Consider the following 23,426-nt stretch of genomic DNA (forward strand, 5'->3'; position numbering starts at 1 on the left):
GAGTCCCAATTATAGAAATATCACCAATTAAGCTAAACTATCATATTTCCAAAGCAAGACAAGTGTCTTCCAATCCTTTATGTGGCTCTACTACGTCATTTATTATATAAAGATAATGATATCGTCTGTAGTTTATTTCACAATACTGTACAGATCAATGAAGATAATTCTTGTATAAGAAGTATCTTACAAATTTTAATGTTTTTAGATAAACGTAACTTAAATATCACTTGATCATTTGACTTCCCGTTAATCGTCGATTTACTTGAGCGGGTGCCAGTAACGTCTCCATTTGTCCGTGTCGCGTGCTAGTGTAGCCCAATGGCGTCTGTTCGCTCTAGGAACACGAAGAGCCTCAAACTGATCGTTCATGATCTTGATAAAGAAGTCCGACCATCTGGTAGGTGGGCAGCCACGCGGTCTTTTGACATCCCGTGGAGTCTAGCCGGTAACAGCTCTAGTCCAGCCGTCATCTTTAAATCTCATTACATGACCAGCCCATCTGATTTTTGATGCCGTGGCAAACGAGACAGCGTCCCTGATTCTTGATCGTTGACGGAGGTCAGAACTCCGGATTCTTTCTCTCATGTGAGTGAAACGTGATATTCCAAGCATAGCTCTTTCAATTCCTCTTTGGGAGACCTGAATAGCGTTCTCATCCTGTTTGCGTAGGGCCCAGGTCTCTGAGGCATATGTTAATGCAGGAAGAACAGTGGAATCAAAAAGATGTGCCCGGAGCCTGAGGTTCTTCGTCCTCTTAGCTATTTCTTCAACGTTCTTGAAGGCATTCCAAGCCACTCTCTTCCTCCTGCACAGCTTGGGTGCCAGGTCATTTGTCATGTTGACTTCTCGACCTAGGTACAAATAGCTGTTGCATTCAGAGATGGTTGTTCCATTGAGAGCGGATGGGGCGTCAGGAACGAGGCTGTTTCTCATAAACATTGTCTTACGAAGACGAACTTAAATATATAAAATTTATAAATGTCTACAACCCTTGAATTACACTTATTAAAAGTTTTAGCATCTTTTTTTTTAAATTTTTTTTCTGTTTTTATTAGTGAAAAACCATGAGGTACAGTTATAGGCTTACAAATTTTGTGCTTGGGTTTCAGTTATACAATGATCAAGTGCCCATCCCTCCACCAGTTATTGAGGCACAATGATTTATGATGTTATTTATAATTGAGTTTCAGGTATGCACTTTTATTATGCCAGTGCCATCACCAGATCAACTTCCCTCCAACTCTCCATTTATTTAAAAATATGAATCTGGTTTGTGTTTATGAAATATTAGGAAAATCTATTACTCTAATAGCTTAATTCTATTAAGTCTAATAAGCCTAAACTCTAATCTTATCTTACTGATACCTAGTTAGAATTCAAAAAGCTTCAAAAAAAGTCTAGGCAGCAAAAATTACAAAAGTAAGGTGAGTTCTTCAGAGAAGCATAAGACTCATAACCTTCCTCTGCTTTCCCCCCTTCTTCCTAGTGGTATAATTTAGATACCATAAAATTCAACCATTTTATTTGTACACTTTGAACTTTATAAAGGTATATATTAATTGTGAAATAGACATTTCTATTCTTCAAGTTCCTTTGCTATCTTTCAGTCATCAATCCATTATGACTACCTTTGCCTTATCTACTTCTTATAATTTTTTGTAATAGTAAATTTGAATTTTCTATATCATATATTAGGACTCACATAATTCACAAACACTGCAAGCATATCTTTCTATAGATATGCCACCATCTTTGTGTGCCTTTTTCTGTATCTTGGCTGTTATAAGTAAATAAAGCCTCAATGAATATAGAAGTACCTGTATTTCAAAATACTGTTTTGTTTTGTTTTTAGGTGAAGACAGATAACATAGTTCATTGGTAGTTGTATCAGATCAATAACTATGTGTACAATTGTTAGATTATAAACTAGATCTATTTTTAATATTTTGAAAAAAATCCCTAATGTGTTTCAAAGAAATTAGATTTGTTTCCAACTCAACAACAGTGTATGAGTGTATGTTTGCGTCTATACTCTTTCTAGCACACATTTTAGTTCTTTGATACTGGCAATTCTCTGAGCTGTGAGGTGATTGTTCATTGTAGTGTTGACATTCATTTCCTAATGAGGGATTATGAGGATTTTTCACATTCCCCTTGCTTACCTGAATGTTGTGTTTGAATGAATGTAGTGTATATCAAGCTTTTCTCATATTTTTGATGATCAGTGCCGTTTTTTGGTTGTTGTTGCTGAAACTGAATCAGTTCTTCTTCATCTTGAATATTAATTAGTTCCTTGCTGAATGCACTAAGTAGGATGTCTTTTTATTTTAGTAATGACTTCTTCAGCTGTGCAGGACAGGAAGGTTAGTTTATTGTAGTCTCATTTACTTTTTTTCATTTTTTGTCTTGCCATTGGAATGGGTATCCCCAAATGTCATTGAAGCCAATATCATGGAATGTGTTAGTTACGTTAGTCTCTGTGTGTTATAGTTTCATGTTTCAAATCTAAGTTTTTAGCTCATCTTCAATTAAGTTGTGTGTATGCTGTGAAGATTCTTAACTTTGTTCTTTTGTATTTTATATCCAGTTCCCTCACTGTCATTTGTGGAAAATACTTTCCTTTTCAATTGCTTGCTCTTGGTCCTGCTGTCTTGATGCTATCCTAATTATCCATTTATTTAATTTTGTACTAATGTTATGCTATATTGATTATTTTAACTTTTGAATGTACTTGGAGTAATTTTGCTTCATACCTCCATTCTATTTTTTTCAGGTTTACTTTGGTTATTTTAGTTATTTTGTGGTTTTATAAAATTTCCAGCAAATTATTTAATCTATTTTTCTGAAGAATGGCATTAAAATATTGATATGGATTGCATTGACTGTGTATGTTACTTTGAATAGGATGGTGATTTTAACAATCTTATTTCACCCAATCCATGACTGTGGCATATTTTTATATTCCCTTGATTCATTTTGTTTAACAATGTCTCATTGTTTTCATTGTGCATATATTTCACTTCCTGTCTTAAGTTTATTCAAAGGTACTTAATTTTTTTGAGGTTACTTTAAAGTATTGCTAGATAGATTTCTTTATCTTAAAGTTTGTTGTTTTTGCATAGGAATTCAGCACGTTATTGCACATTTCCATGCAGTATCCTACTTTACTGTAATAATTATCTCCAGTGGTTTTTAGTGGTCTCTAGGGTATTATATGTACTTTATCATATCTGTCACTGTCACTGTCCTCCTGTTGTTCATTGATTTGCTTGAACGGCCCAGTAATGTCTCCATTGTGACACTTGTTACTGTGTTTGGCGTATCAAATACATCACGGGTAGCTTGCCAGGCTTTGGCGTGCGGGCAAGATACTTTGGTAACTTGCCAGGCTCTCCGAGAGGGGCAGAGGAATCGAACCTGGGTTGGCCATGTTGGCCGCGTGCAAGGCACATGCTCTACCCGCTGTGTTATCACTCCAGCCCAAAAGCAGACTTGCAGGCCATCATATCTACTGAAAATAAAATTTTACTTCTTTTCCAGTTTTAAATTCTTTTATGTCTTGTTCTTGACTAATTGTTCAGGTCAGGATCTCTAATTATTTGTTTAATAATAGTGTGGACACATTTGTCTTTTATCTGCTTTTAGAATTTCTTTCAGTTTTTCACCATTGACATATATTGTCATATATGTGTGGCATACACAGCATTATTATATTGATGTATATTTATTCTATATCCAAGCTACTGAAGTTTATATTTTAAATTGTTGAACTTACTAAATGTGTAAATTCTGTAATTGTTTATATAATCAAGGGTTATTTTACCTTTAACTTTTTTAATATGGTACATTATGTTAACTGATTTATTTATCTTGAGTCAGTCTTACATGCTTAGAAAACCTCACTTGGACTTCCTGTATAACTTTTCAAAACATGTTTTTAAATTAACTTTGACTTTTTATGGGATATTTATATTAACATTATTTATAATATTATTTATAGTTTTTCCGTTTTTCTTTCATATTTTTGCACAATACCCACATATACTCAGGGCTTACCCCTGGTCCTGCATTCAAGAATTGCTTATGTAAGCCTTGATGGACTATATGAGGGCTGGGAATCAAAACTCGGCCCACCTCGTGTAAGGCAAACCTTCAACATCTGTGCTATCTCTCCAACCCCCAGAGTTCTCTTTTCAATTGTGATATTCTTAATAATTTTTACTGAAAGGATAGGAATGACCTCAGTAAAAGCATTCAGAAGCTTGTTATATACTCAGTTTTCTCAAGAATTAGAAAAAGACACACAAGTTGTCTTTGAAAATTGGTACAACTCACTGCTGAAACCATCTTATCCTTTTGTTTTGTTTTTATATTATACATTTATGTGTGTGTTTAGTCTCCTTTTGCCTTCTTTCTCTCTCCTCTCTCTGTCAGTCACACACAGAGAGTCTAGGTCTTTTTTTAAGCATTATATTATGCCCTCTCTCACTTATTGCAAATTTGCTTGAAGGTTATTTTGTATCATATAAATATGGTTTTCCATCATTTTCAATTTGATTTTTTTTGTAGAATGGTTTTCGTTTTTCTTTTTTTTTTTAACCTTTTGGTGTCATCCAGAGATGATCGAGGTGACTCCTGGCTATGCGCTCAGGAATTGCTTCTGACAGTGCTCAGAGGACCATATGAAATGCTGGGAACCAAAGTTCAGCCTCGTGGAAGGCAAATGCCCTACAAGTTGTATATTGCTCAAGTCCCTGTAGAATTGTTTTCTAAGCTTTTACTTTTAGTCTATGTTTATTTTTAGAGTGAGAAACATCACCTATAGACAGGAAAAAGTTGGGTTCCTCTTTTTTTATATTGATTCATGAATATGATTTTAGATCATGCTGTACCTTTTGATTTATGTGTCTAGGTCATTGTTATTTGGTCAGGGTTTATAAGCAATTATTTATCTCATTTTTTCTGTTTTATTGAGGTTTTATTAGTTTGTGTTGGTTTTTTTTTTCTCTCCCCTTGAATAGCTACATTTGCCTAATGTTCTTGTTCGATTTTCCCAAATTTGTTTTTTTCTATGTATTTTTGTTTTGAGGTAACCATATGGTTTACATGGAATATTCATTTCAAATTGAAAGCAAACAAATCTTAAGCTCATTCTAAAAGAACCCATTACTAATCTCCTCCCACTCTACTTCTTTTTGTTTTCCTGCTGCTTTTAAGAGGTGTTTCTTTTCATTTATAAAAAGTGCCTTTAGTATTTACTGTAAGGCTATTTTAGTGGTGATCAATTTCTCTAGCTTTTTGTGTCTGAAAAGCTCTTTATTTCTTTTGAAATCTGAGTGATAGCCTAGTTGGATATTCTTGGTTGGAGGTCTTTTCCACTAGGAACTTTGAATATATCACACATTACATTCTGGCCAGCAAGATTCTAAATGAGAAATACTTTGAGAGCTAGACTAATGACAATTTCCTTATTTGTGACTTTTTTTTTCACTTATGCTTCTAGAAATCTGTCTTTTCTTTGATTTATGTGATTACAGTTAGGCTATAATGTTGTTATGTGTCTCTCTGGGTTTATCTGGTTTGGGACAATATGCTCTTCCTGAAACCAGGTATAATGAAAATTTGAAGCTATTTTTTTGTGTGTTTTAATAAACACATGTCTTAGCTAAGTTAAAGGACTAGCCACATACTTTACAGGCAAGAGGCCTATGTTTTACTCTCAGAACCACATGGTCCCTTGGTTAATGTTAGAAGCATCTGATGAGAACAAAACTGGGGTATCTTTTGAGTATGCATGGTATAAACCCCCCTCAAAATAAACAGATGGAAGTAAAATTATGTCTCTTCCATTTAGACTTTCTGAAACGTAAATGGTGTTACTATAGAGATTATCATTTAAATATGTTATATTATATTTAATATATTTATTTTATTTCTTCTTTCCCATCATCTGCATTATCAAATACTCCATTTCACTGAGTTAATACTAGATTCTAGCACATCTACCATTTTGTCCCTATATTCCAGTTTTTAGTCCAAATTCTGTTCCTTATCTCCAGTATTTCTATTTGAACCATATTCATGTCTCCTCTGTGTTGAAGTTTTCCATTTGCTTGTGATTGTTCTAATTTTAGTGAATGTCATTGCACCTATTGCTTTGAGGTCTTCTCCAAGTATTTATTTAGTTCTGTTATATTGGATTTTTCCCCACTATTGTGTCTCCATCCATAAATTGGGGTGAAATTCTATTTCTCCCATTTTGTTTGGTACTCTGAGAGGTTTTGTAGATTACACTCAGTAATCTTCCTTCACTGTTCTTATTATCTATTTAGAATTCAAACTGAAGTTTGCTCTTTATTGACCTAGGACTCTTCTTCCTTTGATGCTGAATTTTCTGTTGTCATATAGGTGTTCTTGTAGGCCGTATTCCTTTGTTTGTTGTTGTTTGGTTTGATTTTGGGTATGAGCCATACTCACCTGTGCTCTAGTATACTCCTGGCTCTGTGCTCAGGAATCACATTTGTCAGTGTTAAGAGGACATATGCTATGCAGAAATTAACCTGAATTGACTGCATGAAAGCCATCTCCTCAACCCCTTGCTATCTCTCTGGCCCTGGCCATATAGGTTTAGTTCTTACCATCATACAAAATAACTGGAGCCCAAGAACCATGTTCAGGTTGTGATAAGGGGAAAAAAATGGCCTCTACAGGAGGGCATACAAGTGCAGATTGCTGTTATAGAGTATCAGACTCATGGCACTGTCACCCTGGCTTCTAGGCTCTTCCTGGCTCTTGGAGCAGAAGAAAACAACTACAGTCAATCTGCTCAAGGTGGATTCCACTAGCCACATTCTCAGAAGCTTCACACTATAACTTCTTCCAATCTCATTAGGTTTTGCAGGCAATTCTCCCCGACAACCCTGACCCCAGAACTCTGGCAAGAAGAGGACACCAGAGAGTCTTGAATATTCAGTGGCAGATGAGTGAGGTTTGGTTGGAGGCAGCTTCCTGGAACCCCACCAGATCAAGTATGTGGACCTTTTGCTGAATTGGGGATTGGCTGGAAGAAGATCCCAGCTGAACCTATCTCCACCTCAGAGTAGTGTCACATAGAAGGGATTTAATGGGACACTCTGTGGCAGTGGATAGATGGACTCAGGAAGCCTTGGCAGGGAGGCATGGCAGCTGTTTATTGATTCTCAGAACCCTCAGGAGCTTGCTTTAGAACCTTCCCGCTCACAGCAAATTCCCCTCTTTTCAGATAGAGAAGCATTTAGCCCTTTCTGTGGGCAGGATTTTCTCTTACTCAGCAGTTCCTCGGAGGCCTTCACGGCTTTCAAGCCACCCGCAAATTTCACACCTCAATTCTTCACAGAATTATGTTCTCTCACTTTATGGTGGGAGAGTCAGCCCTAGAGAAACTAAAGAACCTGGTCATGGGAGGAACATATGCTTCTCAGAGGCGACAGGTACAGTTGCATGAAAACAACAGGGCAAATCAGATTCCTGTCTGTTTCTGGTAAGTTGCTCTGTCAAAACAAGAATCAAAAGCTCTGCTGGCCCAGAGAGGCAAAAATGTATAGTCGAAGTGACATCTGCACTTGTTTGTTCATTGCAGCCCTCTTTACAATAGCCAGAAACTGGAAGAAACCTGAATGCCCAAGAACAGATGACTGGTTAAAGAAACTTTGGTACATCTACACAATGGAGTACTATGTAGCTCTTAGAAAAGATGAAGTCATGAAATTTACATACAAGTGGTACAATATGGAAAGTATCATGCTAAGCGAAATGAGTCAGAAAGAGAGGGATAGACATAGAAAGATTGCATCCATCTGGGGGATATAAAGTAACAAAGTATGAGATTAATACCCAAGAATAGCTGAGATCAGCACCAGGAGGATTACTCCATAACTTAGAGGCCAGCCGGGTATCCTAGAGGAAAGGGCTATTCAGATAGAGAAGGGAGCACCAAATAAAGGATGTTTGGAGGATCCTCCCAGGAGGGGAGATGCATGTCGAAAGTAGACTATGGACTGAACATGTTTGCCACTCAATGCCTCTTTTGCAGACCACAACACCCAAAAGGAGAGAGAGAACACAGGGGATTGCCCTGCCACAGAGACGGGGGGATGGGGGGATGGGGGTGGGAGGGATATTATCCATGGTGGTGGAAAATGGGCACTGGTGGAGGGATGGGTATCTGATCATTGTATAATTGAAACCAAAGCACAAAAAATTGTAAATCTACAACTTTAAAAAAAAAAAAAAAGAAGAAGAAAAAAAAAAAAAAAAAAAAAAAGCTCTGCTGGTAGAAGGGCAACATAATCCATGCTCCATCCCAGGCTAGGTATTACTTCAGCATGTGTGTTGTTCTCTGCTGCTGGAAGTACACAGACAAAAGGGATTAAGATCCTAAGAATTAAGAACCCAGGGGAATGGCTCAACTCATTTATCTCTCCATTTGTAGACAAATCGAACTTCCTTCTTGCCCCTTTGACAGAAGTTTTAAATATACCGAAGGTGAACTCTCTGTTAAGTCTGTGACTCCTGTATCAAACTTGACTTTTCATGATCTTATTCTTCAGAGGATCAGTTCTCCATTCTGTCCACATCCTTGCATAAATTGCTCTCTCTGGTGCAGGGCCCAGGTGCTGGGAGACTCAATACCAGTCTAAGAACTTCATTCCCCCAAGCAGTGTCCCTGCCACCCAGGGCCCTGTAGTCCCATTGGGCCTTATCTCAGAGTTTCCTATCCCTTCTGATGACTTTCTTTTCCTCGTGGAACTACTGCTCCAGAGTCCTCCATTCTCTTTTAAAAGTTCATGTTACAGACTCAGTGTATCCTAACACGGTGGAACACGGTGGAAGTTAATCCAATCCCAGCACAGGCTACAGCAAAACACCTACCACTTCATCAAGGATCAGGGGGCGCTGGCCTTCACCCTGCATAGCCGTTTCTCTGACTTAGGAGGGGGTGTTCAAAGGTGAAATACTGATGCTGGAGGTAAAATGCCCACCCTGGTGGGAAGATGGAGTCCAGCTCCTAACCAAAGGGAGGAGGTGCCTGCATTTGATTTTGCCTCCACTGAAGGAATTTTAAACTAGCCTGCCAGGTTCCCCAATCCCCAAATCACTAAGCATGGGGAGTTGAACAGGAAAATCTGCCCACTTCTCTTTGATTATTTTTATATCTAGTTTACATATTATGAAAATAATTCGTTCCAAAATGTCTTCTGAAAGGAAATAGGAGAAAATGATGTAGTCTATCTAGCTCAGTATTTGAGATAATTAAACCATAAAAATTTTGCTGCTGTTTTAAGGCAGGATTATCCCTTTATATTGCTCCTATGTTGCTATCGTTTATCTTTAACTTCAATCTAAATGATAAGAATTTTGGGGGAGAATTCAATCAGATAATTAACTAATGCTCATTAGCTTGATTAACTTTTCTTGACATAAATCTATATGCTATAATCTCGAAGAAAAATGCCGAAAAATATGCAAAAATAATATATGCCAAAAATAGTCAATCTTTTGAATTAGGGAAAATGAATAAATATCAAAGATAATACTAGAGAGTTTTATAATAGCTCCAGTAATTATACCATGATTAAGTCATACAATGGTGTGTGCCTACTCGCTCTTTTCCCTTTCATTTTATATCTAATCTATCAGAAGTGACTTAGTCTAATAGCACATAAGAGAATACAGTTGCTTTTAAACGTATGAAATTAATTCCCCGATGATTTTCTGCTTTCTAATTAATTTTTATCTACTTTACTGCTCCAGTTCAACACTTTTAGTGTTGACCACAAGAATTGCCAAGGCTAGAAAAAATATAAATGAATCAATCGGTAGGGAGAAATTAAGGAAAACTACTGATGATCAAGTTGTATAGTAACAATCCTTCAATTAGGGGAAGTTAATTTCAAAGTTCCCTTCTGTTCAAGAACAGTGAGAGGAGAAAGAGATGTTAATGTGTTTGGATTACATTAAAGTTTTAAGATTAACTAAAAGAAAGGGAGGAAAAAAGTGCTAATGGCAAGAGCACATGGAAGAGGCATTATTATATTACTGCTAATGCACATAAAACATTGCCTATTAAAATAGGATGGCAGTTTTACATCCTATTAAATATATCAAAGCTGTGCTTCAATTACAAATCCTTTTATATGCATGTTTTAACAAATATGTCTTTGATAATGGAATATAGCTGAGACCTCTTAAATGCTAAACATGAGCAATACTATATAATTCAGTTCTAAGAAAAAAATAATTAACCACTAGGAGGTAACTATATCTTGCGATCTCAATTTGTTTAATATATCTTGTGAATTTTCACATGATCAACTAGGTAGCAGCTCAATTTAAGAGTCGGAGCCTCTGGGCTTTTGATGGTTAATGTGATGTGTTTTCTATTATTTTTCATGGTTATTTTAGAAATAAATTATGTTCTTGAGATAGTACATGAATAGAAAGCATTCAGTCATAGTTGTCGATGATCCTATTTATGAAATAACTGCAAAACCTCAATTAGAAATCTAAATGAAGAAATAACCTAGAAATTAATAGACTCATCTTCAATAAAATAAGTATTGGTTTATGGGATTTTCAAATTCATCAGTATTAAATTTAGTTCATACTCTCCCATTTGTATAATTGCATGTTTTATACCTGATTGAAAATAAACAGACAAAAATTATTTTTGTTATTTTTGTTTTTGTTATTTGGACACTAGTAGAGCGAAACCTTGGCATAGGGATCATAACATATGCTAATAATGACTGATTTTAAGTTATCACCAGTCATAATTTTTCTTTAATTATCTACTCAAAAGGCTGCTCTGTCTGTATCAAAAACCAATTTCTTTTTTTATTTATGATCTAACCTGTGAACAAGTTATTTTCTTAAAAGTATCATCTGTGCATACAAAACATACATTTTCTTACATTAGAAATTGAGTGCAATTTATTCCATCTTTATTGCATTCTTTCCTTTCTTTTTGTTTTGTGGGGGACAGTAGTTCACAAATGGCGTTAAGAATGGCTAGGTTTTACATCAGCAGTTCTCAGACCAAACTGCTATCATTTCAACAAAAGGGTCGAGATGATGTCACTTGGTTCTGCTATCCTGGGGATCCCTTAGCAGTGCAGGAGGCTTCCAGAGCCTCCCCTGTGATGTTAGGGGCCTCCAGGGATTTACCCTGAGTAGGCACCCTGTGGCATCTGGGACTCAAACCAGGATTGGGATACAGTTTGCACTTTTAACTACTGTAATGTCTTCTGGCTCTGGTTCTCTAGTGTCATAATATTCACCCCAATTAATTATTCAGTTAGTTAATCTTTTCTGTTTGATTGATTTGTTTTGCCTTTTGGGTCACACCAGGCGATGCCCAGGGGTTACTCCTGACTCTGCACTCAGGTATTACTTCCAGCCATGCTCAGGGAACCATATGGGATGCTGGGAATTGAACGTGGGTTGGCCGCATGCAAGGCAAATGCCCTACACACTGTGCTATCGCTCTAGCCACCAGTAGTTAATCTTTTAGTGAACGTTTTGAACTTTTGTTTGATTCCTCTTTGCCCTCAATTTCTGACCTGTTTAGGCTTGTTAACGTGAAGGAAAAGGAAACAAGTAAAAGGATGGAGTTTTTTCTTGGAGTTTTTCCGTGAGGGAGTTTTGGTCATTATCATCAAATTCGATTTTATAAATTGTTGTAATTTGTTGACTCTTCCTGTTATCCTAACACAGCTCCTTTACCCATGCATTCCTCTTGAGTCCATAAGAGTTGGCATTGATCTCTGATTCCTACAAAAGCTTAGTTACAAAAAGTCTTTCGCCTCATTTTTTAAGTTCTATCATTTAAAAATCTTTATTCATTATTTTCCTTATAGTCTCTGAGTACATTGAATTGGCCAATCATTCTGTCCCTCTACTCTTTGTCCCTTTTCTTTATCAAAGGTAAGTCGACTAGACACCATAATTTTAAGAGACTCTAATAAGTATCTAGTAGTTGACCATAGATAAATTCACTAAAATGTATTTTTGATTATATTCAATATGTGTATATAAAAACCTCCAGAAAATTTTCTACAAAAATTAATTATTGTTGTATCATCTGTGTTTTCACAGCAAGCAGCATATCATATCTCACCCTTTTGCTGAAATGACAACAGCTTAGTCTGAGAATTGCTGTAAAATCTGGATATTTGAGATGCCATATTCTATAAATATAAGTTTATATAGACATGAGGTATATATTTTTAATTTTTTTATAATTTTTCAATTTATATAAAATAAATTTCATGTAGTTTTTTAGTATGAGACTTTATTGAATATTTCAATCTCTTTGCATCTCCCCTTATTGTTTTACAGATGGTTATTTTTTGATTAATGATTGCTATTTAAATTTCCATAAAAATTCTTAAGTTTTGGGTTTTACATGAAGAAATGAAAGCAACATTACTTAATGTGGACATTTATATATTTATAAACAAAATTAAAATTTAGATGATTAGATTTTATTCAATAACTTGATATCTCATTCATTTGTTTATTTATTGTTTTTTATACCTTATAAGTGTTTTAAAGTTTGACTTCACAGTTATAGGTTGTTAAATTTCTTTAAAATGTTTACTTTGTTTTAATTCTTCATTTTTCTATTTACCTTCATTTATTTTTATTTTAATTAATTACTTTAGAAATTACTCCTTATTACAAATGGGATCTTCATTTCCAATAAATAATAAAAATAATCATTTTTACATGACCTTTAAATATATATAATTATTTTCACATCAATTCGAAGACTAGCAGTAAATAGATTTTATTTTAGAAAATTAGTTGTAATAGGCTCTTCAACTGGCTTTTTCCCTTTTTAGATATAATATCAAAATATATCACCCATATTAATACATGTAGCATCTTTTGTTTAGTGAAGATACACAAGTATATGATCAGGATCTGTCCACTTTATTATCTACAATCTAGCTGTTCTAGTCTCTCTTTAATCAGCCAAACCCTTCCCCATTTCCCATCATAGAGCCTATTTCATTGCTTGGAAAATTTTTCTCCTCTCACATTTTTAATTCCTTAATGGCATTCAGGCCTCAGATCAGAGATTATAGATCAGGATCAATTTTAGAAAGACTTCCTCTCTAATGCCGTCCTCTATGGCATGTTCAATTTATTTTATATATTAAGAGAGCTTACCTTATCTGACATCTAATTTATGATAATTTTTTTATCTGACTCCCTATTCTGGAAAAAAAACTCTCAAAGAGAAAGAAAAATAAAACTCTTCATTCATTATTATTTCTCTTTCACAAAAAAAAAAGAAAACTAAAAATATCTGAGAGGAGATAGTACAAGGGTTAAGGCACTTGCTTTATTTGGAACCAACCCTGATTGGATGCTCTGCACTAAATATGGTTCCCCAAGTGTTGCCAAGAATGGTTACTAAGCACTGAGTCAGGGATAAGTTCTGAGGAAAGCCAAGTGTGCCTCCCCTCCCCCATGTGCAAAATGTCTAAAAGGGAATCATCCCAAAACTGTATTAATGAAAGAAGCTAATCTATGAAAAAATGCTATTTTAGTTTTACATGCAATATCTAAAACTATGCCATTGGTTGTCATAGAGATTGGAAAAATCACATACTTGCTTTACACAATAAGAATACCTGATCTACCACTAAAAGATATTTTCTTCATTTTCTTTTCTCCTCATTGTGTTTTCCTGTTCTCTGTTGTTTCCTCTGTTTGTTTGTTGTTTGTTTATTTTGATGGTGGGAGGGAACTTCCAAGGTAGTGTTTGGTAGACGCAGGCAAACAGGCAGACAACTCAAAGGCCGGTGGCAGGAGTGGGGTGCGGGGCTGATTACCCAGACCACACTAGCTGTGCTGTGGGAAACATCAGGTGCAAGGGATAGAACCAGGGTTGGCCTCATTTTTTTTTTTTTTTATAGTTAAGAGATTTTATTCTAATAGCTATAATTACAGTGCTTGTTTGTCGAAATGAAAACTGAAAACAAGTATACAAAACAGTTGATTACTAATTGTGTATTGAAAGCAGTAAGAGGTTCCACGACACCAAATGAACCATTTCTGAGGTTTCCCCAAAATAAAGTTTAACAGCTCCAGCTTCTTCAGTGTTTATCAAAATACAAAAGAAAAAAGTAGAGGTCGTTGTTTTTGATGGCAAATCTGACCCTTGCAGGCTGAGGGAGGGAAAGCACGTGTAGCGGGTGCTCCAAGGGGTGTGGCTCCAGGGTGACCAGCCCTGCCCGCTTGCCCACACTCCTGCTGGTGAGACCCAGCCAGCCCAGAGTGAGCATGGGGATGACAGGGCTTTCCAGCCACGCTGACCCAAAGGAAGGCCCGGGTCCCTGCGAGAGGTCCAAGAGCAGCTGGCCGCAGCCCCCCAGCCCATCTCCTGGATGGCCATTTAAGCACGAATACAAGCACAAACGCTATGGACACGGGATGACCCGACAGCAAATCACAGGGACCCTATTGTGACCATGCAGAATGGATCGTCTCACGTTCCCGACAGGAAACAGGACCACACTCAGTCAGGCCTTTACTGCAGAATCTACACTAGGCACATTTCTCCTTTCTGTGTTCAAGTGTTCTCCTTATCTTGTATTTTAATTTTATTTTTAAAAAATGCACTGAGTTTGGGTTAAAAACCAACCTCAAAATGGATCTTAACACAGATTTGAAGCCCAGAGGAGGTAAGGTATGTGCTCTAACCCTTAGATTATCACTTCAGCACCGATGTTACCGATATTTAAAAAACTCTAACCTTGCAGATAGAATGCTACATACTTAGTTACCTTTAAAATATTCTTTAAACTCTTTAGCATTGTAAAGGAGCAGTATAGAGAGGAATTAGCATTACTAAAATATCATTATTATTTCTCTTTCCATGAAAAATGCAATAGTATTACTAACAAGTGTAGTTATTATAACTACAAATGATATGAACTATTGGTCAGTATTAGAATGATAACTAAGAAATAAAAAGCATGTTAGTATAAGTTGATTGTAGAGATAGGGTTTGGAATTTTCTGAGAAAATCTTAAGAACAATACTACTTTTATCTTTATACACTGGAAATTGATATTGTAATGGTTATAATTTACATTGATTAGTTTTATTTCCAGTTGATTCCTTGACATTACAATTGATATTTTTAAAACAGTAAGATGTGTTGTCATTCTGTCTGCTCCCTCTTTTCTACTCGGTGGCCGTCATCCTCCAGAGGCCATTGGACAGTCAAGCTTGGGCCGGCAGTGACGAAACTAGTTGGGCCTCACCGGATGGGGGTGGAGCCGGGCCTGTCTTCCCCACCCCAACGAGACCCCAAGTCGTCGCCCACGAACAGCTTCTCTGGCTCCTGATCAAGCTGCTTTAATGGCCGTGATCCCAGAGACTCAGAAACAAATCTCGAAACCCAGTGGCTTTTGGCAGAAATACTTCTGGACCATGCAGTAGGTTACTCTCACTGGACCACCCCAGGGGGGAAAGAGTGTTGTCCCTCCGCCTGCTCCTCCTTGGTGGCTCAGTGGCTGTCATCCTCCAGAGGCCATTGGACAGTAAGGTCTGGGCCCACAGTGACGAGACATTTTGGGCTTCACGGGATGGGGGTGGAGCCGGGCCTGTCCTCCCCACCCCGACGAGACCCCAAGTCATTGCCCACGAACAGCCTCTCTGGCTCCTGATCAAGCTGCTTAACGGCCATGATCCCAGAGACTCACAAACAAATCTTGAAACACAGCGGCTTTTGGCAGAAATCCCTCCAGATTTAAGTGTTAAAATTTCGGAATTTCAAAATCACATGGCCCTACTGCAGCCACGCGACATCATATGCTATTTATAACCAGCAATAGAACACAAATTGTCTACTGTTGCCTTTTCAGCAGATCTGAGTTTTGGGGCAAAAGCTAAAATAATAATGGTGGGTCTGGTGTCAAAATATTGAATGTGATCAAAGTAGAGAGAGAGTAATGTGGAAACCATCTGCCCCACAGGTAGAGGGAGGGTGTGGGATGGGGGCAGACTGGGGGTTTTGGGGGTGAAGAATGGGCACTGGTGAAGGTATGGGTGTTTCATTGTATGACCGAGACTTAGACCCGGATGCTTTGTAACTGCTCTCATGGTGATTCAATAAATCAAATTATAAAAAATGAAAAAAAATAGTAAGATGATTATTATCAAGAAAATGCAATAATTTTCATAAGGCACATAATAGTGCTTTGACATTAAGCATAATGTGGGTGCCTATTTTTTATAGATATTATATTATTATATATAATAATCCCTGCTATTATTATAATAATAATAATAGCAGGGATTATTTATGATAAGACACATATTCAGATAAAACTTCTAAAAGAGATAAATAAATTAATTAAAAGTCACTGTAGCACTGTCTTCCTGTTGTTCATCGATTTGCTTGAGCAGACATCAGTAATGTCTCACTACAAATTGTGAGACTTGTTGTTATTGTTTTTGGCATATCAAATACATCACAGGTAGCTTGCCAGGCTTTGCTGTGCGAGCGAGATACGTTTAGTACCTTGCTGGGCTCTCCAAGAAGGGCGGAGTAATCGAACCCCAGTTGGCCACGTGCAAAGCAAACACCCTACCTGCTGTGCTACTGAGTATCTTGCTCCCACAGCAAAACCTGGCAAGCTACCCATGTCGTATTCAATATGCCAAAAACAGTAACAACAAGTCTCACAATTTGTTGTGAGACATTACTGGTGCCCGCTTGAGCAAATCCATGAACAATGGGAGGACACTGACAGTGACAATTAAAAGGCATAATTATAAAAATTTAATAAATAAAATTAAATTGATATGATACTGGCAGAAAACAGTTAAAAGGTAATATGAATGTGTCAAATATTAGAACTGAATCACTATACATAAGTAATGATTATTTTTTATTTATGTGACTAAATTTGTATCAGCTGCATAAAATGATATTGTCCCTACTATTTCCTAATTGATTCATCAATATAAATTTGATCTTTTACTTTTTAATTTCTCTATTGATATTAATTTATTAGATATATTGAGGATGAAAAAATAGTTGAACTGGTTTTACAATGGCTGAGAATTATTGAGACTTAAAGCTCAAAATTTACCTTCCATAGTTCACTAACAAAGAAAAAGATAAAAATAAGTGTGAAGTTATAGGACAAGACTATGACTGAAAGCCCACAATTCCATCTGTAGGTAACTTCACTAACTGTGTTTGAATAGCTCTTCTTCTTTTCAATTATTCTGGGAAATTTTTTATAAGAATAGGAAATAATTTTTTAATTTTGTCGGGCTTGCTAATAAAAACTATCTGATACATGGTATATTTCGGGGGGAAGACTTGAATATTGCTTTAATTTTGTTAGTAATTGTACTTCTATGTAGCTGTTTTGCACCTTTCTGAATCATTCACTAAATCTGGTTATAATAAAAAATATTTGTACACTTATTATAAACATGTCATTGTTTTCAGGAGAATCACAGAAAGCACCAGGATAACAGACTAATTTTAATAAATTTTGAATTTCTATTGCTTATAATCAGACTTTGAGAACATAATTGAAAGAAAACAAGAGTACTCAAAGTAGTGATTACTGCTCTTATTTGAAGCTATGAGTCAAAAATCTCTTATCAAAGGTTATATGCAGTAGTTGATCTTTTGTTCTTATAGTATTTTTATAACATTAAGTTTCTCCACAGATATAAAGAGGGCCCATAGATCAGAAATCCCCTTCATTTTAGCATAAGTGTATAGTGCCGGCCCCTTTTTCTCTTGATTAGGGTTAGTTTCACATTTATGATATAGATCATAATCTTTCATAAAACTACTTTTTAAATTTTTAACCAATAGATTTATTCTTGTTTGAGTTAAATGAGTATTACTTATTAATATAAATACTCATGACACTGAGCTATCTTTTAATACCACTCTTGTATCTTAAAGATCTGCTCAAAAGATGTTGATTCTCCACATTAAATTTTATGAATGAACTATTGCTAAAAATACCCATATTATGGTCCTAATGGTTATATTAGCCATAAATAGACCAGGAAATTTATCACTTAATCACTTAATCCCCGTTATTCATCGATTTATTCGAGCGGGTGCCAGTAACGTCTACATTCATCCCGGTTGCATGCTAGCGTAGCACAATGGTATCTGTTCGTTCTAGGAACATGCAGAGCCTCAAACCGATCATTTAGGGTCTTGACGAAGAAGTCTGACCATCTTATAGGTGGGCGTCCACGTGATCTTTTGATGTCCCATGGAATCCAATCAGTAATGGCTCTAGTCCAGCGGTTGTCTGTAAACCTCATTACATGTCCAGTCCATCTGATTTTTGATGTCTTGGCAAATGAGACAGCGTCCCTGATTCTTGAGCGTTGACGAAGATCAGAACTCCGGATTCTATCTCTCATTTGAGTGAATCGTGATATTAGAAGGATAGTTCTTTCGATTCCTCTTTGAGAGACCCGAATAGCATTCACATCCCATTTTCGTAGGGTCCAGGTCTCTGAGGCATATGTTAATGCAGGAAGAACAGTGGAATCAAAGAGATGTGCTCGTAGCTTGAGGTTCTTTGTCCTTTTAGTTATTTCTTCAATGCTCTTGAAGGCATTCCAAGCCGCTCCCTTGTCCTGCGCAACTCAGGTGCCCGGTCATTTATCATGTTGATTTCTCGACCTAGGTATATATAGCTGTTGCATTCGGAGATGGTGGTTCCGTTGAGAGCGAATGGAGCGTCAGGAACAAGGCTGTTTCTCATAAACATTGTCTTCGTAAGATTCAGCCGTAGTCCGACCTTTCCACATTCACGGTCAAAGTCGTTCAGCATTTGTGCTGCTTGGCTGATGTTTGGTGATATTAGAACGATGTCATCAGCAAATCAGATGGGCTGGTCACGTAATGAGATTTAAAGACGACCGTTGGACTAGAGCTGTTACTGATTGGATTCCACGGGATGTCAAGAGACCGCGTGGCCGCCCACCTACCAGATGGTCAGACTTCTTCGTCAAGATCATGAACGATCGGTTTGAGGCCCTTCATGTTCCCGGAGCGAACAGATGCCATTGGGCTACACTAGCATGCGACAGGGACAAATGGAGACGTTACTGGCGCCCGCTCGAGCAAATCGACGACTAACGGGAAGTTAAGTGATTAAGTGATTAAGTGTCATCAGCAAAGCGGAGGTGGTGTAGTTGCCGACCATCTATCTTCACTCCCATGCTTTCCCATTCCAGTCGTTGCATAATGTTCTCGAGGGTGGCACTGAAGAATTTTGGTGAAATGGTATCACCCTGCCGAACCCCTCTCTTGATATGGATGATTACTTCTTTTTAGAATGGTGAGATCTTGGTAGTGAATCCGCAATAGAGCTCACGAAGGATCCTGATGTATTGAATTTGTATGCCCTGATTGGCTAGGGCTTCCATGACCACTTCCATCTCAACAGAATCAAAGGCCTTCTTTAAATCAATGAACGTTAGACAGAGCGGCATCTTGAACTCCCGAGAAACCTCAATGAGCTTAGTAATTGTGTGGATATGGTCAATGGTGCTGAATCCTTTTTGGAATCCAGCTTGTTCACATGGTTGTCCTTCATCTAGTGTTCTGCTAATCCTATTCAGGATGACTCGAGTGAATAGTTTGTAGATGACAGACAATAGGCAGATCGGGCGATAGTTGCCAATGTCGTGGATGTCTCCTTTCTTGTATAGTAGTACCGTCCTGCTGGTTTTCCATTGGGATGGAACCTTGCATTCAGACAGGTAGCGTGTGAAGAGCCAAGTCAATGTATTGATGAGTACTGATGGTAAGTTCTTCAGGTGTTCAGGTCTGATCTTGTCTGGGCCAGGTGCTCTTTGTTTCTTTACCGACGAGATGGCATGTTGGATTTCGGAAGGGAGAACATTGGGAACGACATATCCATCATGTGATTCATAAATAAAAGGATTATACTAAAAGTTTAGTTTCTTTTAGAGTTCATTAGCAAACCAGAAATGCTGTGGGGAAATATTAAAGAAAACTAAAGAAATGGGGAGAAAAATCATGAAATGAAAAATTAAATGTCATGAAATAAAGTTGACTAAAATTTGAACTTTAAAGTAATAGAATTCGAATTGTATTCATTTAATAAATATCCTAAGCTATTTTTGTGTAGAATTGAACTTAATCTGTAAGTCAAAGTAACTTGAACAGTGCTCAATTCAGTAGCAAATATACAGATAAATTTAATGATATATTTAGACTGTTAACTGAATTATTGGTGCATAATAATACTTGTATATATGTATTTGACTTATTATATTTGTTGATTGAATTGATATTATCTTATGTATACTTTCTATTAACTGCCTTCCTGTAATTTCTAAATTTCCATTCTTTAAGTACATCTTTATAATAAAATATTTCACATGTAATTTTTGTTTTATTTTTATTCTTCTTTTCTGAGTCTTAGGTATGTTTAGATTGATTTGTGTTTTCTAAGTCATCAGCAATTAAGCTTATATTGATATGACCTTTACTTTGTATTACTTTTAATTCACTTACTTTTTCCTCACTTTCTGTTTATTTTTTTTAACCTTGCAGCTGGTTGTGTACTCAGGGCTTACTCTTGTGTCTATGCCCAGGGAAAAATCTTGGAGTGCTTAGGTGACAATATGTGAGGCCAGGGATCAAACTGGGTTTGTCATGTGCATGACAAGTTTTTTAACTTGTTTCATAGTTCTCCAGTTCTTTCATTTCATATATAATTCTATAAAATCATCTATATTATATAGTCTAAATGAAATAAAATGTATGTACTACATTATACAGGGCTGGAGCGATAGCACAGTGGTAGGGCGTTTGCCTTGCATGCAGTCAACATGGCCGACCTGAGTTCGATTCCTCCACCCCTCTCTGAGAGCCCGGCAAGCTACCCAGAGTATCTCGCCCGCACGACAGAGCCTGGCAAGCTACCCGTGAAGTATTTGATATGCCAAACACAGTAACAACAAAGTCTCCAAAGGGGACGTTACTGGGCCCGCTCAAGCAAATTGATGAACAACAGGAGGACAGTGACATTATACAAAATTAATTATATAAATATCACGGTCACGGTCCTTCTGTTGTTCATCAATTTGCTTGAGCGGGCCCAGTAACATCTCCATCATGAGACTTGTTGTTACTGTGTTTGGCATATCGAATACATCAAGGGTAGCTTGCCAGGCTCTTCCGTGTGGGTGAGATACTCTCAGTAGCTAGCCGGGCTCTCTGAGAGGGCCAGAGGAATCAAACTCGGGTCCGGCTGCGTGCAAGGCAAATGCCCTACTGCTGTGCTATCGCTCCAGCCCAAATATATAAATATTATGTGTAATTAAATATGAAATGTGTAATCTCAATAAAAAGTAAGCAATATTTCATTTGCCCCTTCATCATATGCAAATTCTTCCATTTCTGTATGCATCAAAGCTAAGGGATTTGCTGATTTAACGAGGTTGAGATCACATCTCACCAATTCAACTTCCAATTCTTGTACTACAATTGGAAAGAACTGATATTTTAAATTAAGTTACTAGTTAAGAAAAAGAGATAATTTAATTTTAGATATCTCATTCTCTTCCTGTAGAATCAAGTTTCAAACACTGAAAGAATGTTCAAAATTTCATGATTTCTTTAACAACCCATTGCTGCTTGCACAGTGAAATTTTAATGTGGGGTAAAGGTGTGAATTATTACACTAAGTATTTAAATTTTGTTTTTCAAGCCATTCCCAACTCTAGTTTGCATTTCTACTTATATTCTCATTTAATGCTTTCTCAATCGTTATTCACCTTGTGAAGTATCTATCAGATACACTTTTAGGCTGTTCAGTGAGATTCGCCACTTGACCCTATAAGTAAATATGAACTTGTCTCCATGCTCCATTTAAAGTACTTATCTGGGATTTGGTTGCAGAGACTATTTAACATGCCCAATGCTTCCCAAAATCAATTTTTCTCTTTATTAAATAATTTGTATCATGTTATTAGAAATCTAATTTCTAACTGGATCCTCACATTTTGAGTTCAGAGCCCAGAGCAATCTCTGGGCACCACTGGGTGTGACACAAAAACAAAAAACAAACAAGAATTTGGTAGTTTTCATTATATTTAGAAAAAATATAACAAACACAATTTGTTACCATAGCACACGACTGGTGTGGATGCTAAGCACATTTTTAAATTTGCAATTGTCTCCACTATCATTGCTCATTCTCAAAAATAAATAAATAAATAAATAAATAAAAACAAATAAAAAAAGCAAAGAAAGAAGAAAGGAAAGAACACCAAAAAATCTGGAAAAGGGTTTGTTTTTTCTCCTTGGCAAATTTAGGTTTACATTTCCTAGGGCAAAGGTTGGAAAATTCTCCATTCTTATTCATTCACTTGACTCATGTTTGACTTCTTGAGTGATAGCACAGCCATAGGGCATTTGCCTTGCATGCAGCCAACATGGCCGACCCTAGTTCAATTCCAACGCCCCATTCAGAGAGCCTGGCAAGCTACCGAGAGTATCTTACTCGTGACATATTGGATATGCCAAACACAGTAACAACAAGTCTCAAAATGGAGACGTTACTGGGCCCGCTCCAGCAAATCGATGAATAACAGGACAGGACAGGACAGATTAGTGTAATGTTGTCAGCTTTGCTTCTACTGATAACTTTGATAAAATAACAGATCATACTTTCTCATCATATCTTTAGATAGCAATTCACTCGCTTTTTATATATTTCTTTATGTGCTTTTATTGGGCTGGAGTGATAGCACAGAGGTAGGGCATTTGCCTTGCACACAGCCAGCCCGATGGAGCAGGCATGAATAGAGAATAGAGAATAAATACTACATGCTTGGGTAATGTCTCACTTATTTTGCAATTGCTGTTTTTATTTCCGAAAACTCTTTAGGGGTGGGGGATTTGTCTTTCATGCATTTCACATGTATTTTGACAACATGAAAGTACTTTCCACTTAATAGAACTTAATGATTAATAATCCCTATGATTTGGGATACAATAAATATTTGTTAAATCAATTTGCATTAAATTTTCCTAACATTCATAATGACATCAAATTCTTGTAAAATGACAGTATATGGATAAAGAATACTGTTTTTTTGTTTCTAAAGTCATTGATTTTACAATAAAATTCAATATATTATTTAGGAAAATTTATTCTTGCTGTTGGCATGGTGACATAATTGGCATAATTTTTCACGATGGTCAAAAAAACTTACTAGTGACCAGTAACTGGCTAAAAAGGCTAAGTGCAGGCTTTGCATATGGAAATCCCTGGTTTAATTCTCAGCATCACATAATCCTTTAAGGTGCCAGGAGTGAACTTTGAACA

Source organism: Sorex fumeus, unplaced genomic scaffold (assembly GCF_029834395.1).
Source record: "Sorex fumeus unplaced genomic scaffold, SorFum_2.1 ptg000013l, whole genome shotgun sequence".
Classification (NCBI taxonomy): domain Eukaryota; kingdom Metazoa; phylum Chordata; class Mammalia; order Eulipotyphla; family Soricidae; genus Sorex; species Sorex fumeus.